The sequence below is a fragment of the Bombus pascuorum genome, chromosome 5 (genome assembly GCF_905332965.1).
Source record: "Bombus pascuorum chromosome 5, iyBomPasc1.1, whole genome shotgun sequence".
NCBI classification, from domain to species: Eukaryota; Metazoa; Arthropoda; class Insecta; order Hymenoptera; family Apidae; genus Bombus; species Bombus pascuorum.
The window spans coordinates 11,292,230-11,307,500 of NC_083492.1; the positions used below are offsets into that span (position 1 = coordinate 11,292,230).

Genomic DNA, 15,271 nt, shown 5'->3' on the forward strand with positions numbered 1-15,271 from the left:
GGATCGTTAACTTTATACCGGCTACAAGACGATGCCGGTGATTTGATCTTAACGCTAAGATATTGCGATTCGTATGAGATAAGGATGCGAAGTTCGCTTTCGACTTGATCGAGGATTTTCGCGAGAAAATCGCTCCCATCGCTGACCAAACGAGAAGGGAGCCACGCGTCATCGTTGTTGCACTTTCTTCTCCGGACGTGCATGCCGGTGTAGCCTGCGTGCACTTCACCTTTCTCTTTCTCTTAGCCGTCGCGGCCGATCGTTTCCGATACACGTAGCGTCGAATCCGCCCGAAAGGGTCCGTAGGGTTTCGAAGTCCACGGAACAGCTACGATCGTCGACAGTTTACTCTGTTTTTGAATCGATTATTTGAGCAATATACATATATCGACTTTTAACATCGCAGGATTAATTATGAGGAATAATTACATACAAATTTGAAGGGAGCGAACGATGCGAAAGAAGAACTAGCGCGAAGGAAACAACAAGGCCAAGGTCTTAGATGACTAAGGACTCGTGTAAAAATTATTTAGAAGGACGATGTATACAATGGATAGTTACAATCTTGTCATATCTAGTCGCGATAAGCTGATATTTAACGATACTCTTATATCTCCATGACATATAATTGTTGATTTTTCTCTTTAATCTTCTATTTTAACCTGTTCACGATCACATCATTGAGCAACTATCAGCAAGTGTCACGCGCCTTCGTTTCGTAATTGACAAGTTTTCTATCTTCAGATTCTTTAATTTCTAAATTATTTCTAAATTATTAATTGGATAATAACTTTTTATTTTAAACACTGCTTTACTTTAACTAAAATTAGATAATAATTTTTCTAACGTCGATGCAAGTAGTGACATATCTGTATATTATGACAAATAGTACATTATATTATGATCGTATTTTTAATAGTAAAATTCATGCTATTAAACGTTTCGACGAACAAGAGAAACGCGGTAGAAACTTAGAAGGCAAGGTCGATGGATCGCAGATCCGATCGCCAAGGCGGTGGAGGAAGGGAAACAGGCATCGACTTTCCAGCGATTTTCACTGGTCTTGTTCTTGAAACGAACAATGAACGGCCAAGGGGCGATTAGGCGCGGCCTCGTTAGGGAGACGCGTTAATTTCCCGTGGTGAATAGGGGGCAGGCCGGAGGGACCGAGACAGCAACGTGGGAGACGCGGTTTCTTTTTCCATTCCGCTTGTATCGCGGCCGATGGAAAGCTGAAAGTTTCACGAAAGTGCATCGCGTGCTGTTTGTTACGCGTTTCAAGGGGAAGTAGAGGGGACACTGAACGCTTCTGTCCTCGGAACTCTTTCCAGCTGAAATTCGTAGACCTCTGCATCGATTTTTCACCCAGAATCAGAACAATCATCCTTCCATTTGACGAATTTCTCTCTACTCTGTGATTCGTACTATCTTTCGAATTTCATCCGCGGCCAAATGGAAGGAGCACCTTTCTCCCTTGGTGTTTCTTTATTCGTCGTACGACACCGTTTCTAATCGGCACGGTGTTTCGCTGGCGACCAGCCAACGGATCGTCGGACGTTCACCAACTGGTCCTGATTCGACGGACCGCGTCGGATATCCGACGGCTTCTCACTTTGACTATCTCCTCCGGCGCGATTACCCAAGTGGTTATACGTTCGCTGCACTTTCATCGCTTACCGGCGTCGGTTACCCGAGAATTACTCGCCAAGTTACTGCAAGTTGTAGACCGTGAGCGTCGCGTAACTCGTACGAACGAGTGAAAGAGCTTTTACAACGGGGCAGACCGGTCGATCCGAGTCCTTTTCTAGAGAATCGAGTCGCCGCGACACGTTTCGCTTTAAGGGACAAATTACGAGGGAACGCTGTCTGCCGTTACTGTTTTAATTTGGTTTTAATTTGATCGAGCACATTGCAATGTCTCGATATCCACGTGAAATTAACCGGAGTTACACGTTCCTCTTTCTTTCATCAGCCGAATCGATGGTTTTTCTATTTCTACATATTGTTGTTTACGTATGGTACAGGCTTATTCGTTCTTGCACTATTCATATTTTGTCTACTTAAATGATCTATTAAAAGAAAATAAATATTCTCAGAAATTATATATCGAGTTTATCTATATATATATGTATGTATTATAATACACCCTTCGATTTGACTTATTTCTACATATTGTTGTTTACGTACGGTACAGACTTATTCGTTATTGCACTATTCATATTTTGTCTACTTAAATGATCTATTAAAAGAAAATAAATACTCTCAGAAATTATATACCGAATTTATCTATATATATGTATGTATTATAATACACCCTTCGATTTGACTTATTTCTACACATTGTTGTTTACGTGCGGTACAGACTTATTCGTTCTTGCACTGTTCATATTTTGTCTACTTAAATGATCCATTAAAAGAAAATAAATACTCTCAGAAATTATATATCGAGTTTATCTATATATATATGTATGTATTATAATACACCCTTCGATTTGACTTATTTCTACATATTGTTGTTTACGTACGGTACAGACTTATTCGTTCTTGCACTATTCATATTTTGTCTACTTAAATGATCTAGTAAAAGAAAATAAATACTCTCAGAAATTATATATCGAGTTTATCTATATATATATATATATATATATATATATATATATATATGTATGTATTATAATACACCCTTCGATTTGACTTTTACAGTCTAGAAAGTTTTATTAGCAAATGTACTAGGCTTCGAGCGAACGATGCTCACGTTGTTGTCTTGCTCCCTTCACGTAGAGTTACAAAGATTTTTGAAAATTGCCATCTCCAGTAACTTTAAATCATACAATTCAATGTTCCGAAAATTCTTCGTTTGCTATTGTTGAAGTGATCGCTACTTCTAAGAAAACTCTACATCTGATTTTCGGTTTTCTCAAGCGCCGAGGTCATCGATAGCGCATAGACAAAAGAAAGCGTCGATGACAGACCATAAGCGGTACACGTGCGACGTTGGCTTCAGGGTTCTTTTAGTCTCAGGGTAACATTGCAAGCGTGCGGATCTGGACCAGCTTACATTGTATTCCACACTTTGTACTTTAATATTTACAATATATATATACTTACAATACCTTACAATTTACCCACGCGTTTCTTTGATTTCACATACATCGAATAACCTTAATAGCTATCCCTTGCCATCGTCCCCAACTTCGCCGTGAATCCTAATCACCTAATAACCGAAACGGAATCTAATTTTGGAAATCGTTACGCGATAATGGCGTTTTTTCCGTAGCAGAAAGCAACCACGATGTGATCTGAGAGATTAGAAATCTTCACGGGGAGAGAAACGAAATGATAAACCGGCTTCCCGTCACGAAAGTAGCGATTCACATCTCCCTTCTCCCCCTGTGTCGTAGATGCAAGAGAGCGGCAGTGTTGGAGAGTCGAAAGCGCAATTTTCCTTGGCCGTGGCAGAGCGGTCGGCACCGATGATTTTCTCCTCACAGCGGAGATTGTCTCACAGCGATTACCTAAATGATTATACGTATCCGCTGCGCACTTTCATCGCGCCACTAATTCGCCTCGAGTATTACCCGAGCGGCGGTTATACTCGTAGGCGCGGAACGAGAGTTACCATCGCATCGCGGAGAAAGTCTTTTTTCCATTTCTCCGGTGAACGATTTTTGCACGACTTGTCCTCTTTCGATGAATCCTGGCAATTATCTTGCCCCTGGAACGACAGATCCTACGATGAATCGTTGTTAAAGTCCGCTTAATCGATTCGCGTTAGAATAAACCAACCACGGTTAGATACAGCGGCATCTGAACCAAGGATCAAGAATACCTTTAGAATTTTGACGAAAATTGTCATTGAAGAAAGATCAATATTTGGTTAAGTGGAAGACTGTAATCGCTAAATCTTGAAATTTTCCAACAAGTTAGACAATTATAAAATATTCAACTTTAAGTATTCTAGTTATTAATAACTATTATACATGGTTATAATTTTGTTAATTATCGGTAATCATGTTGTTGATGAAATCATATGACACACACGATATATCGGTAAACAGTTTTTACAAGCAAGAAGATTCTAGAGATCCGCTAAGATTCGTGCTGTAAACAAGGTCCAAGGTAATAAAATCACAGATGCTGTTATGGCCGTGTTGGAATGGAGTTCTAGGTGATACCAATCGATCAATCGATTACTAGAAGCTCGCTTTCACGACTGATTAGTCGAAAAGTGTATCGAACGAGAGCAACAAGGAGTTGAGTGGAAATTCAAGGAGATAATTGGATAGATGTAACGTTCTGTAAAAGACGAAACTCACAAAGTAATAAAATAAAAATAAATGTTAGAAAAATACATTTCTATTAATAATGATCTATAAAGCAGAGGTGTTTCTTATAATCCCGCAAAAAGTTCGATTTTAAAAGTGTCTGTACGATGTTACACTTGACAAAATGTCTATATCGCTTTTCTGAACATCGCAAGAGCGACGTACATTTTCGTTTGTGACCGTGAACGCGATTATCGTTCCAAATACGATAAATCGATCCGTTCGATAAGAAAGGGGAAAAAAAGGAAAGAAGCAAACTGACGAGGTATCAGAAACGTCGCTCGATAATCGATCACCGGGAGAGACGTTTTCACTGCAACGACCCACTTTTGGTCCGTTCTATCGGCGCATGCACCAGCGCGGCACAACACTTCCCCGGAGAGAAAGTTTTGATCTCGAACGTGAAACCGCCGCGCGGGATTTTCACGTCATATCCGATCGCGCTTGTGCGCCCGCGCGCAAGAAGAATGTGAAAAGCATCGCGTACTCCGCGGAGAAAGTGGAGTAAACCGGGTCCCTGAGAGAGCCTCTCCTCTTCCAGCAGAGGAGAGAGAGCGAGACTCTCGTCGCTTCGCGTCGGTCCATCGATGAGACCGTAATTCCAGTTCCATTATTCGACTTCCATTAAACGGAATCTGATGGATCTCGATTGTTCGATCGTTTCTGCGAACGATTTAGTTTCCTCGAGTTCTTGTTACTTCCAGTTACGTCGTTACAACGTTCAGTCGAAGGAAAGAGAGTTCGATACGGCGATTATTTCCATCACTTTTCTAAACTGATTGTTTGCTACGTAGAAATCGAGCGTGGACAACTTTAAAGTTTTATCAATAATATTTGAGAACATTCAGAAATTTATTAATACTAAATGACAATGTAATCAAAGAGTGTAGATTAAAACAAGCTCGAGCATTTTTCATTTGAAATGAAAGGTATCTTACAATTTAAAAGATTAGGGAAAGAAGGCTTGATAAAGCGAGGTTTGAAGAGGCGTTTTATCTTGGAAATGTTTATACAAACTACAGAAAACAGAGAGGAGAAGACAATACCAATCAAAGAGTCAATTTTAATCGGGAGTCGATATATACGAAGATCCTAATCGTTACACATTTGCGACTCTATATATAATTCAAACGATCTGTTTTAAAATGTTATCAATCTTCTTTGTATTTCTATATATAGAGCTGAGATCAGCTAACAGTTAAATGGTCAATGCTTTCGCTAAAGAACATTTGCTACATATTATAAAGGTATACATATCATTAACATTATGTATTCGACCATGTATTCAGGAGAAAACTGATACAAGTGACAAAATCGCAGGAAATTTGGTAAAATTAGATAAAAAGTATCTGAATATTTATAGTACGTTTCTGTTTAAAGGTCGACCCGATTAATTGACTAATTTCAATCAATTTCAATTTTAATTATTCCTAAATATCAAAGAAATGCTATCGAGTCAGCATCCAAACATCAACCTCTAAACTCAAGACACTTCGACATCGTCATATGTATCGTACTTTTCTTTTTTCCAGCTCAATTTCTATATCGCGAACGATATCGATCGAACAGGCGAGTGTAACACGTGTAAATAGAAGGCACGTGTAGGGAACGATGGCAATGAACTCTGATTTCGAAATCCTGATCGACGATGCGTAATTCACGTACGTCGTCGCGTGTAATGCCGCGCCGGATGATGCGTACGTCCGAGCCGTGGCATTTCGAGAGAGTTGGCCGTGGGACACTCTCGAAAAACTTTCGAAGACGTTGAACCCTATTACCCGAGTGGTTTTCAACCCGGCTGTGTGCCGAATTCAAGTTCAGGGCCAGCCGTGGCGTTCGCCCGTTCCCTCTGAACTTTCCGTTCATTGATTTTCCGATCGTCGATGCTTCATCGCTACCTTCTTGTTACGCAACTGGTTCCAGGGTCTTTGATCGAACACGTAGGATTTGAAACAGAGTTTCGTTAGATCGACGCTTTCGATATACTTTTTTTTTCTCTTTAATTTAACGTATTTTTATGTAGACAACAAAAATGCTGACCTGACCATATACGATGAAACTTTCTATTTGTGTAATTAAACACGATGTCTTTGAGTACCGGAACTATTTTGTATTACTTCGAAAGACTTGAAAGAAATAACACTTGCTACACCATTCACGGCCAGGTTTTAAGCACGTCGATGTAAGTTCATGAATATTATTGTAATATAATTGAACTACAATGTACTGTAATCGTCTCTTGGTTTTGAGATATTTGTATCCTACTTAAAGCGTATTTCTAACGATTTATCAAAAACAAAATACACGCAGACGAAGCTTCAGTACCACGATCCTTCGTCGTTTCACGCACCATGCGTTTTCCCTTCTCGATCGATCTTATCCCATCGACGAAAACCATATACGGATCGCACAAGGTGCACCAACTACGGCTAACGAACTCGTCTAGGTTTCACACCGGGTATTGTCCCCCGAATCGGTACATCTTGCTACTTCGTCGTGTACATAAAAGGCGTACACCGATCTTGGGAACCGTATCGTCGCTCCAGCTGGACAGTATCTGGCTCACCCACGCGATTTCTTTCTTTCCCTAAAAATTCCTCTGTATCTTCCATCTACTCTATACAACGTACATCTACGTAGTACAAGGGCACGTTTTCTTCGCAAAACAAAGGATCGTATTTCTGAATTATGTCGGTGATCAATGAATGGTATGAAACCTGGTTGGTACCATGAAGCGATTCACGAGTTTTAGAAAGTATTGCTTATAAACAATTAACTAGAACAGGGAACGATCCTTTATTGTAATAATTATTTCCTTATTTAATTCATATTCGAGGGAGGCACGTCTATATTTCAGATTGAACTCTTAAAAAATACCGTTAATGAGAAAAGAAAAGAGAAGAAAAGGATATCAGCGGACACTTATACTAAACGAATGGTTGCTATGCCATTCTTTCATTTGTATTACGATCTATGTATAAAGATCGTTTATTTTCGCCACGTTGAATAAGTTTTGCTCTCACATACTACATACACGCACTCGTTTCTCATAATAATCCATTGGCAAGAAAGAAAAAGTAGGAGAGGTAGATAACGTAAGGAATTAAATGCAATAAATTAAAAAGTTAAAGATCCAAAATATATACGGTTTTGTACGAGTTTCCTAAATAAAATTTGCAAAGTTATATATATATATATAGGTAGAATGTTGAGGATCGTAAGGTGCGAGTAGAAGGGAGGGGAAAGGACGAAGGATATGCCGGTGAAAGAGAAGTGGCACGGCGGTGTATCGGGGTCAAGTGGCACGATAGTAGGCAGCGACGAGGCCTACTTTGGCCTGAAACTAGACTGCCGCGCGAAAACACCATCGAACCGGGCTATAATGTTGTGCTCCAGCGTCAAACCGGGGGCCTTTCTAATCGTGGCCTGTATTTCGAGCCTCGTTGGATATTATCCTCGTTACCCGGCTGAGCGACGAGCGTTACGTGTCGCCACGGCATCGTTGCCCAACAAATTTCGATCGTCCAAACAGGGCATCGAATACTTTTGTAACGCTGACGCGTAACATGAACTGTCTCGAACCTTTCGTGACCCTCGATTTCAGTCATTGGACATTACTATCGAGGGAAAGCGGGAAGAAAGCAAGCGGATCGACGAGAGCGTGACGAAGATTCGGGTTTGGCGTGATGTAACGAAGGGAAGCGACTTTCTTACTTTTCAACTGGTGACGGTAGGTTGCATAGAGGTTTGTTACAGTAGCTTGTTGCTGCAGAAGTTGCTGTTCTATCAAATGCATGGAAAATCTGTCTATAAATATCTTTAAATAGATTCATCGTATTGTTGTATATGTAAACTCATTGTATATGTAAGTTTTTCCATAAAGAGTTGTTACACGATGCATTAAATCCATGCACAAAATGGTTCCTGATTATGCAAAATTTTGAAGGATATTTAAGATACTCTACGTTTAATTATCAATTCGATTCATTGCTAACATTATCTGAGAAAATGTTAAAAGAACAATTCCGAGAATCCCAATAAAACGAAGCTCGAGTCAAGATTGAGAAGCTCGAATACGCGATCTCGATTAGTTTTCCAATCAATTGCTCGGAAATCTTGATCTGTTCGATCGTTGGTCTTGGTCGTGACAGGCAACGAGGCCACGATGAGTGTTCCACGATGCTTTCTAACGGAGCGTAACGAGCAGAGCAGCTAGTTGCCTCGGATTTTGCGATCGACGCAATCATCGGCCAGCTATTCGTCGGTGAATCGATCGTAACGTTCGATCAAACTTTTGATGACCGACTAATTGAACGAGCTACGCGTGTGATTGCATCGATAAGGGAGCCTCTTGGAGTTTTAATTCGATTTAACCTGTTGCTATATCGAAAATGTTTCGAATTATGTGCTTCTTACCAGTTCAAGATTTTATCAGAGTATTTTTTATCGCAATAAATAGAACCTTAAACGATCTTTCGATGAAGTATAATTACTAGAGAGATTTTACGATTAATATTTCAAGAGGGAGAAATATTGCGTAACAGAAGTCTCGTGTCGAACAGAAATCGAGCTTTCGATCGATCACTTTCTTTTAATTTATCGAGACACTCGAAAAGTCTCCAAAATTGACGTTCGACGATGGAGCGATATATCGATACGCAGGCTATCTATCCGACTTTTTAAAAAATCCTTCTCTTGCGAGGAATAGAAATACATTAACTACAAGTTATCCGAATACGCTACAATTGTACGAATTAAAAATTGGTAAACTGTCAGCATGTATTTGGCAACGGGCGTTATTACATACGGGAGTATTTTTATTATTCAAAGCATATAATGGCAAAATAATAATAAATTGGTGATGTAAGACAACATTCTTCTCCAATGGACCGTTTATCTTATTTTTTTTTTAAATCGTTTATTTTGCCAAGATTTGTTTTTTTTATACATTTTTGAGATTCACAATAAACAATGAATTTGAGTATAGTGTGTTAGGCAAAAGTACCGATACGCGTCGGTACGGCGTAGCCATGCTATATTATGTGTCGTGGTTTTTCGGTTTTTGTGTTTATTTTTGTTTTTTGGATTTAAGTCGCAGTGGAGCGTGGCTTTTGTGTATTCTTGTTTGTGTTGTATTTTTGTCCTGAAACTTGGCCGCAAAACAGGACTACAGGTCATGGGTGACCACCGTGGCGCCTTGGTAACAGTTGATAGCGACATATTGTAACGAAGCTTCGTTTATTTCAACAAACCATTCGCATTCGTTATTTCGTCGTAAGCAAAACGTACAGAATACATTGTTGAAACGCGTAGAAGATACTAACAAACAGTATTTTCTCATTCTACATATAACAGTAAGGTATGTGCACACTTTTAACTTCAATTATACGATTCTAAAGCAGCATTTACGATTATTTTTTAAAGCGTGTTTATAACAATATTCGTGGATTACCTCTCAAAGATATGGATGCAGACACAGTGCACCGTTAGACGCAAGATTTGTTCTCTCTTTTTTTTTATTGATGTTCTAATAAAAATGTTTAATCGTTCAATGGGACACTTTTTATTTCAAAGTATCTTCTATTTATCGGTTATATTCAAAATGCCCCAACTGTCAATTTTCATATAATTTTTACAATTAAAATTAAAAAGTTCACCAATGACCACCGTGGCGTCACAGGAGAAACTGTGGCCGGTCATATATGACCAAAATGGCAGTCAAAGTGCTAATGGATATCTTCTCATAGGAGTGGACAAGTTTTATGATAAACGAACGGTAAATTGATTGTTACGTTTATAAGTAACATTGCGAAGATATCATTATGGAACGTTCATTCAGCCTCTAAAGATTAAGGGATATTTTATCACGTTGAATTAAGACAGACATCCCGTAGATCAGCTGCCGTCCAAAATTGTCTCTCGGGAGAGAAACGCCATCCTCGCCATTATTTTAGCTGAGATTGTTCAGATCACGCACTTCTCGAATGATTCTATCATAATTATTCTCATGGAAATCAAAGTACGTTAACGATCTCGTACTTCGAACCCATTATCGTGCTATTGTCAGCGTATGCAACATCTAATCTCGATCGATAGATGCTATCCAGCGTGAAAAAATAACATTTTTCAAGATCCACTCAAAAGTGGAATCTTTATATCGGTCCCCACTTATTCGTCTTTATTCCTTCCTTGTGGTTTTTTCTTCTTGTCTTCTTTATTTTATACCAGTTCGTAAACTTGTCGCATTCCGTTCCACTTATCACCTAATCTACGCTCCGTTACATAATGACTGTTTCGTAATATCGTAATCGAGATACAACACGAAAAAATTCGGCTGGCAAACAACACGTTCGTCAGCAACAGGAACGTGCTCGAATCGTCTCGCGTCATGAAATCAGAAATAATTCCAAGTTAGCATCGAATGACTGAAAGTTGGATATTTGTCAACGCCAGATTCACGTGTGTTTCCTGCAACGTGACCTTTTTTTTGTAGTTTTCTCGTTTGAGATGAATCCACAAAAGGAAATTCGAGTAGCGACCAACCATCATCGTCGATGTATTCTAATTTTAGGAAAGAAGAACGAAGCTCGCGACATAAACTGCAAGATTTCCAGGTCGTGATCATCCACTTCCACCTTTAAAGTGACTAATATCGAATTCTTCTGACTATTCGAACGACAAAGTGGATCAGTCGCTTCGTCGTCTCTTCGTCACTTCGATGTATCGCCTCCTTTGTTTCTATTTCAGGACAAATTTTGGGATTTACCGGTAGCTCCGTTTTCCAAATATCGACGCGCATATAGTGCAATGTACGAAAAGGAAAATTTAAAATGTAACTTAGGTGGGGAAGTGTTGAATCATGGAAAAAACAATTGGGCACGTGTTAAACCCAAAAGTTCCAATGAACAACATAACACGACAGACAAATAGGCGATACAGCTGTATGTATTTGAACAGAATTTTCGTATTTTCTTTATCGTCGTTGTAGAATAAATTAAAGAAACTTTCTCCATCTCGAAATATCCTGCAATTTCTTGCGTTATTTCCACGTTGGTAAATATCTTTCGCCATCAGAAGAAATATAGAAAAAAATATCTAGAAAATAGCTTTTTGTGAGTCATCTTCGCGCCTTTCCTATTTTTCTTCTTATCACCCATAAATCGTGCGCTTATCGGCACCCATTGACCCGTTCGGCCGTAGCCTCGATTATGTCACCGACACGAGAAGATAAAAACGATGTGGGGCACGAAACAAACCACTGTGACCCAGATTCGACGATCTTAGGACGTTCGATAAGAGCGGAGCCTCGGTCTCTGACAGCGAAACACTTTGGGAACAGAACGTGTTACCCTGAATCTGCGTGATCGACACTCGATCCCATTGATCGTGATTTCTATAATTAAGACACGGCGTGAGTGAAAGCAGAGGCTGAAATCTCGCAAGAAAATCCAGTTGTCGCCTGTTCTTTTTCGCGGGGGATATACACTTTTCCCTCGTTTCAACTTTCCGGCTCGCTTCGTTTCTCGCGACTGATGGAAATTAGCGCCGTGATTGTTATCATCGTCTCTGAGATTTAGTCTCAATGATTTCGACTCGGGGACCCTTGCGACTTTGCAATTTCTGTCGGAATTTCTGTCGGAGAGAAATTGAAGCGTGATCGAGTTCTAAATTGAAAACGAGTATAGACACTTCTCGCGAGGGAAGGTATCGTTTTACGAATTGGAATTGTGGGGCGGTCTCTTCTGGAACGTGCCTGATACTCTAAATGCGAATTTTGTCAGATATTATGATATTTAATATTAAAATCAAGTTGAGTAACAAATGGTAGACTCAGAATTACCGTGGCACCAGTGCATTGCCGTTTCTCATAAAATGCGGTGTTTCGTATTTGTTATTATAAAAAGGTCGATATATTTTTTGAGATCATAAGAGAATTTCTCGGCAGGAAATGAAATTGTAACTTCATCGACTGTGAAACTAAACGGACGACGTTTCTAAGAATTTTAAACGACGATTAATTCAAATTCTTAAAACATATATAAACGAATTAATGGCGAATTGTACGAATTATCAATTAACTGAATGACTAATCAATTATATGAATTAAGGAGAATGGGGGGAGGAATACTTGTATGCAGTAAGAAAGGAAGGAAAGAAGGAAAGATCGAAAAAGGAAGAAGACGGCTGATCGATTGGACGGAGGTGTTTGCGTTCACCGCAGGAGAAAGTGGCGATCCGATACCGCGTCGCGACGCGGTAAGGCAGGGAGAGTAGCCAAGAACTTCTAACTTTACCCGAGCCCCCGACTCTCTTCTCGACCTCGAATCGGATGTCGTGGTTCAATGTCCCATCGTGACGGAAGAAAAGAAACAGGAACGGACACACTCGTGGAATCGACGCTGCCCGAAGAAACGGAGCTCCTGGTTTATTCTCGAACTTCTACCTCTGTTACGAATCGTATTTTGTTCCGCATCTGGTTTTGCGTTTCCTTTCGTGGTCGAAGAATATCAAATCGATGGGATTTTACCAGGATCCATCGTGTCGCGGTCATTTAGAAAGTTTCCTTAAATGAGTTAAGATTGCATTGTTTCTTCCAATTTTGAGTTTAATCGTGTCAAAGGTGGATTTTTATCTTTTCGCTTATCGTTTTATTCGTTTCCCGAGCAACTATTACAACTGAAAGAAGAATATTTTCTGTATCCACCGGGTGTATGTATACCTGGCTGACAAAAATATTTAGACGCTTGCCGAATCTTTTCACGAATGTATTATGCATGTTATAGAAAACATTTTGAAGTTTCATTAATACTGTAACGAAGCGCTGTGAAGCGAAGAACCTTTACAGAACTTGAAAACTTTAGGAAGATATTAAGTCGTAATTCCTTTCCCTTAGAATAAAAATGATTGTGCAAGGGGGCCCCGGTTAGAGCATCGGTAAACGTAGTTTAATGCGAACGATAGGGACGCTTCGATCACGGAGCAGTGGAACGAAATGACGGCTGCCCGTTCGGTTAATTAAGCATCGCTGTACGGTGTACCGATAAATAAATTAGAAGTCGGATGGATGAGAACCGAAAAGACTTTCCCCGTCCCGACCTAATAAAGTCTCTCTCTCGATCCTTTGCGACGTAGCCAGCGCGATAGGTATGTTAAGCCAAAGGGTTAAACCGTCCCATTTCACGCCGCGAGGCGTTTTTTCTCCCAATCATGAACGCTCGAAGAGGCGATAAAGGAGTTATTTGCATCTAAAATAAAAAAAGGAAGAACCAAAGGATGGACAGAGAGAGAGAGAGAGAGAGACAAAGAGAGAGAGAGAGAGAGAGAGAGGCGAGAAAGTATGTCGTATCCGGTGCAACGGGAGTCGAGATATGAGGAAAAAAAGTGGTCAAGGGCGAATGTGCAGAACCGTTACATCATCGAGGACGACGCTGACGATAATCGAAAGGTGGCTTCCTCGCGGTACAAGAAAGAAAATACGCTCCTACACGATTGACACGGGAGAACAAAAGGAGAGATTATGTCGTGCGATTCTTCTGGGGTTTGTGTTCGGATCACAATCGTGATACAGGATGAGCCCATCGATGAATAAGTTTATTTATCTCACGATCATTATCACGTTTGTCATTCTCAGTGTTGAATATGTCAAACGATTTGATACAGAATAAGATTACAATATTGATATTGCACGAGGTTAAAGTTAATATATCTATGAAACTATGAAGAAACTACGGATTAGAAAATCTCTTCAGCCAATTTGACGTTGAATTTTATGACTCGAATGATGTATGAATGATTCGAATAACGCTATTTTACTATATCATGCACTTTTCTATGATCTTCGAACGATATCAACTGTCGAGAACGACGTAAACTAAAGTTTGTTGCAAAGGCTACGTAAGGAATCGAGCAACGATTGCGATTGACGACATTCGCTGCAAATGCCATAGGAAGAGAGTAGGGCAGAGCAGAGACGGTTCTGTCCGTATTTCGATCGCTCGATTCTCCGTTTCGCCGCTCTAATCTGTCGTTTAGTCGATAATGTACGACGCGCGAGTTTCATAACTCGATTAAGTAACGCGCCTACCGCGAAGCGAGAAAATAATGCCAAGGCTCCCTAGCTGTATCGCCATCACGATACCAAAGCAGATAACGGCGTCGCATAGTTATTAAAATCAATCTTGGCGCGGTGGCCCGCGAGGAAAAAACGAGAGTAACTTGGCTCTCCGATCCCGGTTATTTTACAATTCTTTCTGTCTCATGAGATTTCCGCTTCTAATTATAACAAGCACACCTTGTTCGCTCGATTGTGTTAGGAATTACGTAAAGCTGATGAGTTTACGTTGGCAAACTTCTTTGCATTCGTTTTATCACACGATTTTATCGCTTGAGTTGCGTCGAATTTATTAATCAAAATTACGAGGTCTATGGTTACATTTTTCGCGACTTGCTGATTTCGCATTAGATTCATCCGTATTTTCTACGACGCCGTAACAGCTCCGGATCGTAGCCACGCGACTTCCAATACAGTCGAAACCTAAAATTTTAACAAAATATTCAGACAAGCGGAGTCTTACTGTACTTCGTTGCTGACAAGTAGTTGTGCACATGTACAGCATGACTGCAGTACGTTGGTTGAGCCTATTGCGACCATGTTTGTTAGAGCTGCGTGTTAGGTACGGGCACGTAAATAGCTCTTGATGTCTGTACTTCGTTCCTGACACCATTAATACACGCATTATTTTAAATCGAGATAAACTAACTTTCACAACGTGATCAAAATTTCTCACTTTAAAATACACCTCTACCTTTCCAATCTCATTGAAATGTTCATCTCCGTTCCGGAACCTCCGATGGACGGATCGGCGGATCCTCTTTGGTTTCGGCGTGGTCGCGTGACATAATTTTGGAATAAAAGACAGTGGTCGGGCGGGTATAACTTACTGGCG

At 40.1% G+C, this 15,271-nt stretch overlaps 2 protein-coding genes across 3 annotated transcripts in view; one reads left to right on the plus strand and one right to left on the minus strand.

The window, feature by feature from the left end:
* LOC132906722 (one cut domain family member 2-like) overlaps nucleotides 1-15,271 on the minus strand; it is a 262,308-nt gene that overhangs the window by 106,703 nt on the left and 140,334 nt on the right. The window lies entirely within an intron of this gene.
* The window catches only part of LOC132906741 (caveolin-3-like), a 165,073-nt gene that overhangs the window by 98,117 nt on the left and 51,685 nt on the right, over nucleotides 1-15,271 (plus strand). The window contains exon 1 of one of the 2 annotated variants that reach the window (XM_060959208.1): nucleotides 7,583-8,055. The exons of the other annotated variant lie outside the window; for it this stretch is intronic. The gene's annotated coding sequence lies outside the window, so the exon portion shown is untranslated. Of the gene's footprint in view, nucleotides 1-7,582; nucleotides 8,056-15,271 lie in introns of those variants that run through there. 2 annotated transcript variants of the gene reach the window in all.